Raw genomic sequence first — 11,705 nt, forward strand, 5'->3', positions numbered from 1 at the left:
AACTTTTAAAGTCCGTTCCAACCCAAACCATTCTATGATCCTGCAATTCTGGTATTTTGGAAGTTAATTATCCTTTATATTTGAAGTGTTTGAATTTGGCCCTTACATCACTAACACAGTCAATCATCTTGCTAAATTCTGTAGCTGTTGCAACCAAAGCTGCCATGAATTAATTTGCCTGTCAGTTGCAGCTATTTTGATTAGTTTGCAAGGCAGATCTTGTTCCTCATTGAAGCTAATGGCAGAATGTAAGTAACTTCAAAAGGTCTTGGATCTGGCACAAAAAAGTTGTTTCCAGTGTAAGTATTCAGCATGAAATATCTGAAGTAGCACAGTTAAGTAGCTGGTTTAGATTATTTTTCCTTTTGGGGAAAAGGGAAAAAAAAGTTGCTTCTATGGAAGCATTAATGCCATCTTTTCATTTCTAGCTGTTTAAATGTCACAGCTTCCTCTAGTGTGTTTCTTTAGACATAGAGCAGCTTTCTTATCTAAAAATTTTAATTCTTCTCCAGTTATTATTCCAGAAGTGACAGACAGTTTTTTACTGTTACTAATTGGGATTTAACTTTTCTTAATTGGCCCAGCTGAATAAATGTAATCTGTAGAGAGGTGTACACTTGAGTTTCATTGATTGTCTTTTTTTTTCTTTCCTGTATAAAGAAAAGCATAAGTATGTTGCATCTGGAGAACAAGGAAGAGCCTCCGCAGATGATGCTGGTGCTCCTTGGTGGTTCTTTCCACACCTTGCTCTAACCACCTCTATTTTAGGAGCTGTGTAGTTCTTGCTAAGCTTGGAGGTGGGCAGGAATAAACTTGAAGGGAATTGTTGGCTTCATGTTGCAGTCCAATGAGTGGTGCTTTAGGAATGAATCTTCTGGAATAACCATTTTCTCAACTAAAAGCTTGTTTTAAGAGCTGGTTGGAAAGTCCTCAGTTTGCTTTTTTTTTTCATGTTAACATTTGAGTCTGCAAAGGTGCAAAGTGAGAGCGCATCTTCCCTAGTGAATGGTGTGGGGTTGATTGTTCCCCTCTTCCCCAAGTGGAACCAAATGTTTTTCTTGGTGTTCAGCTGGAATCAAAATTTCCTTGGAAATGAATCCTGAGAGTCTGGTTCACTTTGTCAGACTGGAAGGCAGCCCTGCACCTAAAGCCTTGCTGGGGGGCAGATACATGAAAAGAGGAGCAGGACAGATGCAGGGAATTACAAACAGTTGCAAAGAGTGAGACATTAATGACTTTGAGGTTTTTGGAGAGTTCTCAGTTCCCTTTAGGTGTTCATATAAGGATGGATGGAAGTTTTGATGACTGATCTGAGTAACAAATTTTTTTTTTGCAAGGAACAACTGTGCTGCTGTGGCATCTGCAGGATCCGAAAGTTTCCAGTGGCAGGAAAGACTCTCAGGGTCTTCCCCAGGCTCTCTTCCGTGCACAAGCTGGCTTTCTTCTCAGGTTTTGCGGGGAGGGGGGTGGGTTTCCAAGTGCAGGGGCGCCAGCCAGAGTAATGACACAAACACTGATATGATTTGAGCATCGTTCTCTGCTTTATTGTTTACTTACACTAACTTATATCTATTTTGCAAAGATTCACGCCCTATTCCCACAAGACAGCCTCTAAGCAGTGGGGGAACTGGCCAGTGTATAACTTTTCCAAGGATTTTCAAGGCTGCCTGCTGCCAGGTGTCTTCCAGGCCTGCCTGCAGCCTGAGGCCAGTTCGGGGGTTTTTCCACAGTAACCCTGGGTTGGCCAGACTGTCCTGGGGTATCATATGCCCCTGTTCCACAAGGAATCCCTCTACACATCCCCCATTTTCTTTTTGGGCGACCCAGGCCTGGTCAATGATCTTTTGCAGCCCCCCTTTAAGGCAAGAAAAAATACACCCAAGTATTATTAAGCCTATTATAACTACAAATAGCAATCGGCAGCCTTCTACTACCAAGGTACGCAGCCATCCGGTGATACCCAGACCCTTAAGCCAATCTCCAATAGGGTTTGTCTGTCTCCTGAAGGTTGTGCAGGCCCCTCTGGAGGTCAGAGAGGTGCTTGTGAATTGAGACAGAGTGGTCAGAGAGATTCATGCAGCACATGCCCTGGAAATCTTCACAGCCATGGCCATGGGCTAATAGTAGAAAATCAATGGCTGCTCAATTTTGTAATACTGTATGCCTAATACTAGTAACATCTATGCTTAGCTCGTCAAGCATCTGCGAAGTTATGTTTAGCTCATCCCTCACCCAGCAAGCAAGGTTATGTAATATTGCGTGAGCCCTAGCTGCTGAAGCACCAGGTAAAAACAGATGCTAGCCAAATTATGCCACAACTCCAAAAGACAGGCTCTTCATTCCTTTTACAGTTGAGCTTGGATTGAACGCCACACCCTAGTTTTAGTGCGGTGGGTGATATTTAAGAGTTGATGCAGGCTTGGATGGAACAGAGTGAATTTTCCTAAGTAGCACGGTCCCCCATGTGGGCGGACCCCACATATTAAGAACGTACCACTGAGGAGGCGTTTCGGGGCTTGATCTGTGAGGTTGATTCGGTGGTAAATTGCTTCGGACTTGTAGTTTCTCAGAAACCAGTCTGCAAGAGGGTCAACAGTGGCCCAAAGGTGCTTATTAACATTTAATTGACTGGTAGTGGGAGGCTCGAATGTCATGTAACCATCCCCAGTTTGGTTTGTGGAACCCAGTAGATCTAACTCTTCTGGTGTCCCCATGGTGACATTGATGCTTTTCAAGAATGCACCTTGCCAGCAGGCATGCTGCTGCGCAGGCTTGAGTCCGATCAGCCCTGAACACTTGCCATTGTTTGTGGCGTTCCCTATCAGGGAGCTATTGTCTAGCATCCCTCGGAAGTCTTGCGGGTTAAAATATGGGACCCCAATTAAACAGGTGTGAAAAGGGTCCCCTGGCGTGGCCAGGCTCAGACACATGGAATCTTGCCCTGTTAATTCAGCTAGGGTGACCCACATGTTTTGTCTCTTTTGGATGGCTGTCAACATTGTGTGGGACCCGGTTAGGATGCTTACGAGAAGCAAACCTCTCAGAATGTTTGTGGGTCCAGCGCTGCTTTGTCGCTTTCCAGCACTCAGGGACCACCACATGCTGCCGCGGGACATGAACCTGTGTACTCTCGCCCTAACACTGCCACACTCTGTACTGCCTTCACTTGATCTAAATGGGCGGACAGCCGATCGAAGATGTCCACCAATGCCCTTGTCTCAAGACAGTCAAAACAATTCCCCGCTCTACCTCTGTGTCTGGTGCTATACACAAGAATTTACGCAACTCCCCTTCTTGGTTCTGCCTTCGCTGAGGGTTCCCCGACAACCACCACAAGTCACTAGCAACCACCCAGGGCGGCTGTTACATTCACCCCAGGGTTTCGCTATTTCCCCCGCTACGGAGAGTGGTGGACCTGGCAAGTTCTCATCCCCCTCACTCAGCCGTGTCTGCAGCCTCTCCCAAGGCTTCTCGGGACGGGGATCCCAGAGTTCCAGCTGTTGTAGTAGTGGCATCACTTTCCTCAGGAGCCGATGCTGACTGTGCCTTCTCACTTCGGGGTCCTGTAGCATGGCACCACCTGCTGGGCACCCACCTCGGCCATTAAATAGCACTGGGCTGGGACCTTCCCACAACCCCGTTGGAGGGTTACGGTACAAAACACTTATTCCTGGAAGGGCCTGCTCGATTCCCCTACAAACTGTCTGATAATGGATTGCCACTGGAGGCTCCTCCCTAGCCCAGGCCAGAGAGAGGAAGTTCAATGTAAACAGCACTTTGCTTAGCCGCTTACTTGGTTCCATCTCTCCCCCTTTCTGTCGGTCCAGATATTCTTTTAGTGTACGATGGGCTCTCTCTACCACTGCCTGACCGGTGGAGGAGTGTGGAATCCCCGTGGTATGTTCTACCCCCCACTGCTGCATAAATCTGGCTAGGCGACCGCTGGTGTATGCTGGCCCATTGTCTGTTTTGATCTTTTTGGGTACCCCCATTACTGTGAAGCAAGAGAGCAGATGCCGCTCCACATGCAATGCCTTCTCTCCTGTCTGAGCGGTAGCCCACAGGAAGTGTGAAAAGGTGTCAATTGTTACATGGACATAGTGCTGTCGTCTGAACTCAGGGATGTGCGTGTCATAGGTTAGCAAGCATAGTCCCGGAAGGGATGTCTTTGCTAAGGGGTGCTTACAGTTTCCTCTGGGAACTGATAGAACCTATCAGCTGGCCAGTTTGAATATGGACAATTCTCTAAGCCACTTAAAGTTGTGACCACCTCTGTGATCCACATTTAAGAATAGGCAAACTCCCCCTCCAAGCTCTCTCTCGTTTCCGGCGCTGGGACAGGTGGCTGCGGGCCCCGTGCGGGGGCCAGTGGGCCCGGCCAGGCCCTGCTCGGGCCAGGCCAGGCCGGGCCACGGCCATCCTGGAGTCGATGGACCTGTTCCAGCCATGGAACCCCCCCCACTGCCTTGCCGTGGGCAGCCGGAGCTGCTCGGCTCTCCCCCCTCTCCACTTCGATAAGAAAAATTCAACATTCCAGCTGCAAAGCTGCAAGGCCGAGGTGAGATTAACCCTTTTATTGCTGTGAAGAGCTGAAAACCTGAGGGAAGAGAAACAGGAGATGCTTAAAGCTGAAATTCTGTTGTGAAGCTATGATATATCAGAGTATCCTGTTGTAATTTCATGAAGATATGGGGGGTGGAGTGTTCAACTCGTAAGCAAAAGCACCTGCGCTGAGATAGGCAGATGCTGACGCAGCTGTAATTTCATGAGAAGTTTGGACAGGGAGAGATGAACCAGATGAGGACTTTTGCTCCAAACGGGAAAGGAGAAAACCTCAGTCCCTAGAGATGCTCCCAGAGATAGTCCTAAAGATGAAGATGATGAAGACCCTTTGCTCCCAGGGAAGGAGAAGGGCCTCTGTTTTTGTTTCTGAATGGCTCAACCTTAAAATTGTACCCCAAAAAACTTCAAGAGTGGACCCTCGAAAGCAGTTGCGGGAAAAGCTGCAAGTTGGGGGAAAGGACTCACACGCAGGCAAAGAGACTCCTCTTCCTAAATGGACTGAACAATATTTGGAAGTGGGCGGCTGTCTCGTTGTGATAATGTTTTCATAGCATGAGCAAGAAGAGACTTCTCTTTCTAAATGGACTAAACAAGGTTATTATGGAAGTGGTAAACAGACTGAACATCTTAAGGGTTGTCTTTTTACATTGTCAGTGGGAGAAGGGAGGAAGGTGGGGGGAGGAGGAGAGTTCTGAAGGTGGTATAATATTTTTTTTCCCTTCTTTTAGGTCTGTTAATAAACTTCTTTATATTCTTTCAAGTTTGGTGCCTGCTTTGCGTTTCTCCTAATTCTTATCTCACAGAAGATAAACAGTAATGAGTATTTTGGACCAAACCACTACAGTGCGTGACGTCCATTTGCCAAAGTTCGAGGGCTTTCAGACCCTTGGGGTTAACTCCCACACCCAACCCCAGGCCGTGATGGCTACAGCGGGGACAAGCCCGCACTATGCCTTTCACTTCTATCAGCGGGATCTTAAACTGTCTCTGCAGGGATTTTGCATTTTGGTGGAACAAATCATGGCTACATCTGGCTTGCTCAGAAGTGTTCGCAGGCAGGAGATGCACTATGGGGGCACAGGTCACCGCCTCATCTGCACGGGCATTGCCCTCTCCCAGCCCAATGTTCCACTGGTGGCTTCGAACGTGCAGGATACAGTAGGGGTGTGTCCGTTGTTGCAGGGTGTGCCGCAATGTAATAAGCAGTCTGCCCAGATGTTCGTTGTTGGTACGCCAGATTTCTGCATCATAGATCCCTTAGGCTACTCCAATGACATATAGGGAATCACTGACTACATTCACCGGTTCCTTCGACCACTGTTGTAAGGCCCATATCACGGCGCGCAGTTCGAGTGTTTGCAAGCTGTCAGCTGGTTCTCCCGCTATGATATGAGTCTTCCAGTGGTCATTGTCTTTCCACACACAGGTGGCCTGCTTCATCTTCCTCCCCGCATCCGTGAACACTGTGCACCCTAGTACTGGCCGATCTACATTCAGCGGGCAGTCCAGCCACTCATAGCGCCCCAGCAACTGCGCCAGCCTTCCCTGTGGGCGCTTGTTATGGACCACGCTGGTGAATCCGAGCAGAGCTTCTTGCAGTGCCTCTGCATCCACTGCAAGTCCACTGTCTGGACTGGTATACTGATGTCCTCTGCCTCCCTGCCGTCCAACTCCACCACTCAGTCGTGACTCTTTTGGATTAAAAGCGCCACCATCTCTACCCTGGACTGCAGTCTGAAGCATGGCTGAGTCGGTGGGAAGATCCATTCGAGAATCCGGATGTCCTCCCCCTTTTTCTTTTGCCATTGATGGATGATGGCATGTGAACCTGCTGCACTGATCAGGGTGATGAGGATGGCGAGTGGGACTCCTTCTTCTCTGCGCGATACCCATGTGTGCTGCAGCTTATCTGCGACCTTGGCGAGAGCTGCTGCTTGGTCCGGGGAGCATTCTCGACGTTCGGTAGCATTCGTCCTGTGCAGCCATGGTAGGAATGGGGCGAGGTCGGCGTTCGTGATTCCCGCGACTCCATGGACCCATTATAGATCTCCTAGCAGCCGTTGCGTATCATGGAGTGTGGAGATTTCTGTGTGTAGCTCGATCTTTTGGGGCCTAATTTGCGAGTCTGATATGAGCCAGCCCAGGTACTTCCATGGTGCAGTCCGCTAGATCTTCTGGAGGGAGATCTCTAATCCAGTCTCATGCAGGTGTTCTCTGACCCATTGCCTCTCTTTATCTGGGAACTCTGTAGCAGTAACTATCAGGATGTCATCCATGTAATGGTAGATGAGTGCTTCCGTGTAGCGTCGTTGAATCGGACGTAGTGCCCAGCCAACATATAGCTGACACAGCGTGGGAGAATTTTTCATTCCCTGGGGTAGGACAACCACTCGTAGCGCTTAGTAGGCTCACTGCAATTCTTTGTGGGCACTGTAAAGGCAAAACGTTCTGTGTCCTTTAGATGCAGTGGGATTGTAAAAAACCAGTCCTTTAAGTCAATTACAGTGATTTGCCATCCCGCTGGGATCATTGTAGGAGCTGGAAGCCCAGGTTGCAGTGCCCCCATAGCTTGCATGTACACATTCACTTGTCGAAGGTCATGAAGGAGGTGCCATTTTCCTGACTTCTTTGGGATCACAAAGATGGGGGTGTTCCATGGGCTGACCGACGGCTTGATGTGTCCTGCCACTAGCTGTTCTGCAACAAGTTGTTCTACTATCTTCAGCCTTTTGTCTGTTACCGGCCACTGCTCGACCCAGACAGGGTCCTCTGTTAACCAGGTGAGAGCCTGTATGGGCAGCGGCCATCAGCATAAATGCTGGTCTGTGGTGAGCACAAGGCCTAGCTGCGCAAGGATGTCACGTCTGATCAGGCCTTACAGGGTCTGAGGCAGATGCATAACATAGGGGCGACGCACAATGGTTTGATTGTCCTCAAATTCTAAGGTAATTGGGGTTGCACTTACTTCGGGGATTTGTGTTCCTCCCACCCCTACCAGCATGGCTGCTCGTTTTTCCAGTCCCCAACCAGGTGGCCATACCGCCTGGTTAATGATGGTAACACGACGTCGCTGTGTCGAAAAGCGGCTGTATTTTGGTGGCTTCTGCCCCCCTTCACAGGATCGCTTGCCGCTGAGGTCTCTGGTCCAGGTTCAATGCCCAAAACACGTCGAACCCAGAGGACCCAAAAGCGTGGTCTCCGTGGACACTGTTGTTGCTGGTTCCCCCGTTGGCCATTAGGGGAATGGGAATGATTTGGGCAATGCGACTGCCCTGCAGGATAGTCACAGGCTGTTGCAGCGCGTAGGCCATGATCTTAATTTCACCAGTGTAGTCGGCGTCGATGATGCCAGGGAGCACCACTAGTCCCTGCCGGCTGGTTGATGACCGCCCCACGAGTAGGCCGCCCAGACGAGGGCCGTCTGATGACAGGGGGCCCTTGGCTGTGGTCGGGATCAGGGTGACCTGGCGGTCCTTCAGCGTGACTTCTATTGAGGCTACCACGTCCACTCCGAGGCTCCCCCCGGTGGTTGGCTGGTTCTGGTGAAGGAAACCACTGGGGTTGCACTCGACTCGTGGCTCTTTGGGGCGCTCATTTGTGTCCTGGCACGAGACCCCACCACGCTGCGCTGGCCATTTCCCGCATAGCGGCATGCTATGGTGGCATGGTTGCCAGAATTGCAGTTATGGCACCACACTGTTTTCTGGCAAGCGCGCCTCATGTGCCTCTCTTCACCGCATCGGAAACAGGCTACTCTGCCTGTCTGGGGACCAGGAGGTGGGCCAGCGGCCTTCACCCCCTTTTTTCTTTGCACTCTTTTGGTCAGTACTGTGGCAATGACTTGTCCCTGCTTTTGCAGGACATTCTGCAGCGTTGCAGTAAATGCAGCTGTTTGAGATGACTGCTGCACACAGCTAGCACGCACAAGCGTCTCGTCTACTCCTGCTCCCTGGGGCAGCATGGCAAGAATTGTCTTAGTTTGCTTGTTAGCATTTTCAAAGGCAAGGGTCCGGAACATTTGCTCTTGGAGCTCTTCAGAGAGCTCAGTTGCGTCCTTCAAGGCTGCTGACAGATGGTCAATGAACTGACCGTATGGCTCTGACAGCACCTGTTGGACTGCTGCATACGGAGGTGACTTCTTCTTTTCGGGTACTGCCAACAAGGCTTTGTGGGCAAGTCTGTGACAAGTGATGAACGATTGTGGGCATGGTCAGCTGCGTCACCGTCGCTCCATAAGCCCCGCTTCCAGTTAGCATGTCAGCTTGGATCGCATGCAGTGGGTCTTGCGTATCACCTTGGTGTTTGCTAGCTTCTTCTCGTGCTAGCCTCTTCCACATTCACTCCCAGAGCAGGAACTGTGAAGGGGTTAACAACAATTGTGCGATGCTGATGCAATCATTAGGACACAGGACATCTGCTGTAAAGGTAACTGCAGGATGCTCCGTGCAGCTTTGGACCGTAGGCCGTGCGTGGTGACCGTTTGCTTTGCTTGCTACAAGAGCTTCCAGTCATGGGGTTCCCACTTTGCAGTGTCCCCTTGTATCAGTACAGAGCAGGCGAGGGCATCTACGGCGTGCCAGTCACCTTCAATGATAGTGTCACGGATAACTCCATTCCATCTCCTTTGCAATGGGTCAGTCCTCACTGTCGGGGCTGATGGAGGCGATGGCTGCACCTCCCCTCGCGGGAAGGGAGGGATTGTAGGCACTGCGCCCGGTTCTCTCGACGGGAATGGAGGAGTTCTGGTGGCTATCTTGACTGGTGGGTCCACGGGATGCCACGGTGCTGGTGGTGCGGTTTCGCAAGCCTTAGACTCCAGCGCGTCCTGACCCGTAGACAATTCAGCAAGCTTCTTCATTACTTCATGCATCATCTCTCGGTGGTTCTCCTCCTCTTGGGGCTGACCCCCAGCAGCCCTGGCTGGCTCTGTCTCTGCAGGCGACAAAGCCGTAGAGGCTGCTTTGCCGTCGGATGATGATCTGCTGTCCGGCAGAGGGGGGTTGCGCGCTGCTGCTTTCAGCCGGGAGATAGGACTGCTCGTTTCTCCTCTGCTCGCCTGCGCCCCGCCCCCAGGGTTGGGAGCCTGCACTTCCGCCTTTTCTCCCTCAGACTTCAGAGGGGTAACTTCCTTCCCCACCAGGTCCAGCAGCTCCCACAGCGAGTGAGCAGGTGGTGCTGTTCCCCTCATCGGTCTACCCGCGGTCAGCCCAAAGAATCATGCAATCCTGGACTCCGCCCTGGTCTCTGGCCATCGCTCCGTAACACCCCCGTCTGTTTCCTTCCCAGAGCCACCACCCGCCAGGGCTTCCATGGCTGCCATGGCCACCTTCCTCTCTGCTTTCATTTCTGCAAGGGTGTTAGTCATGGCTCTCCAAGTTAATCCGAGAGCTTTAGCTTCTTTACCTTCCTTTCCACCCTCAGTTGTGGACAGCCACAGTTTGCTCCCAACTTCCCACCACGCTTCAGTTGAAAACAAAAGCGAAGTGTATTTCAAAAATCCTTGTTCCCGGGCCCACGTAACGAGGGCATAAAGATCTCGATCTCTTACAGTCTCGCCTCTCTTAGAGAGGATACTGGCTAGGAGGCGAGTTCCTGTCTCGTACTCCGTATCTTCTTACTTGCGGGTGCTTGCTCAGCCGCGCGAGCTACGGTCTCTGGCTTCACTCGGCTTTGAGACCTCCCGCTCCGGCTCCCCAGGCTCCAACACCGATGCGATGATTCGGAGTCTTGCCGCATTCAAATGAAACTGCATTTAAGTGAAAAACACACTGCATTTAAGTGAAACTGCATTTAAGCAAAAACCACACCGCATTTAAGCAAAAAAATCACTCGGGTCCCTGCTCGGGTGCCAGGTTTTGCGGGGAGGGGGGTTCTGAGTGCAGGGGAGCCAGCCAGAGTAATGACACAAACACTGATATGATTTGAGCATCGTTCTCTGCTTTATTGTTTACTTACACTAACTTATATCTATTTTGCAAAGATTCATGCCCTATTCCCACATGACAGCCTCTAAGCAGTGAGGGAGCCGACCAGTGTATAACTTTTCCAAGGATTTTCAAGGCTGCCTGCTGCCAGGTGTCTTCCAGGCCTGCCTGCAGCCTGAGGCCAGTTCGGGGGTTTTTCCACAGTAACCCTGGGTTGGCCAGACTGTCCTGGGGTATCATACACCCCTGTTCCACAAGGAATCCCTCTACACCCAGGTGTTTGAGAAGTCAGGTGCATAAACCCTTCATGGTGTGAGAGCAAGCCAGGCTCCTGCTCCTCATTGTACAAACAAGTGTTACCCACCAGGTAATATTTCCCATGAGTGACACCTCCGGTGTTTCACAAAATGGCTTAGTGGCATTTCTCCATTTCATAGCTACGTTAACTGAGATGGAGAGAGAAGAATCAATGTGCCAAGGATGTATTGGGGGCTGGGGGAGAAGCTAGTAGGATAATGCATTGTTACAGCAATCCTGAGCTCCTTCTTGCTCCTAGGACTTCATGCTCTATCAATTTACATGGATTTGGTTTTGTACTGAGAAGATCTGTCTTCCCAAGTACTGAGATCTAGCCTGATCTGCTCCTCCTAACCCATGTTCTGGTGACTTCCTGGCAGGAAATAATGAACTTAATTATATATAGGGAGACACAGTGTCTTGGTTTAAAAGACAGGTGTCTTGCCAAGGAAGGCGAGAACCTTCCTGAGATGGAAAATATGACCCCCTTCCCTCCAAATTATTATAATTTTGAAATTATGGCACTTTCAGGCAAACTTGTAAGAAAATTAATACCAGTTCTTTACTAATATATATATATAACAAGACAAACAAACAACAACACCGGCAGCAACAACAACAAAACCAGAAACCCAGTGACAGCCCTCTCTCAGCCACAGGCACTTTCCCCTTTGGTGAAGTTCTGCTCACAGCCGGCAGGGGCATTGGTGGCTCCTGGCTGGGCAGGGCGGGTGCGATGGTTCCCCCACAGCTGCAGGGGGCACTGTGGCACCAGCTTGGTCACCTCTCTGCACATGGTGATGGCGGCTTGGGCAGCAGGAGAGAGAGAGAAAAGGGGCTCCCCTTGCAAAATTCATGGGGAGCAGCTGGTCTCACTGCCACTCTGGGTGGCCAGCAGGGCTGTAGTATCAACCTCGGAGC

The sequence above is a fragment of the Corvus hawaiiensis genome, chromosome 4, assembly GCF_020740725.1.
Source record: "Corvus hawaiiensis isolate bCorHaw1 chromosome 4, bCorHaw1.pri.cur, whole genome shotgun sequence".
Classification (NCBI taxonomy): domain Eukaryota; kingdom Metazoa; phylum Chordata; class Aves; order Passeriformes; family Corvidae; genus Corvus; species Corvus hawaiiensis.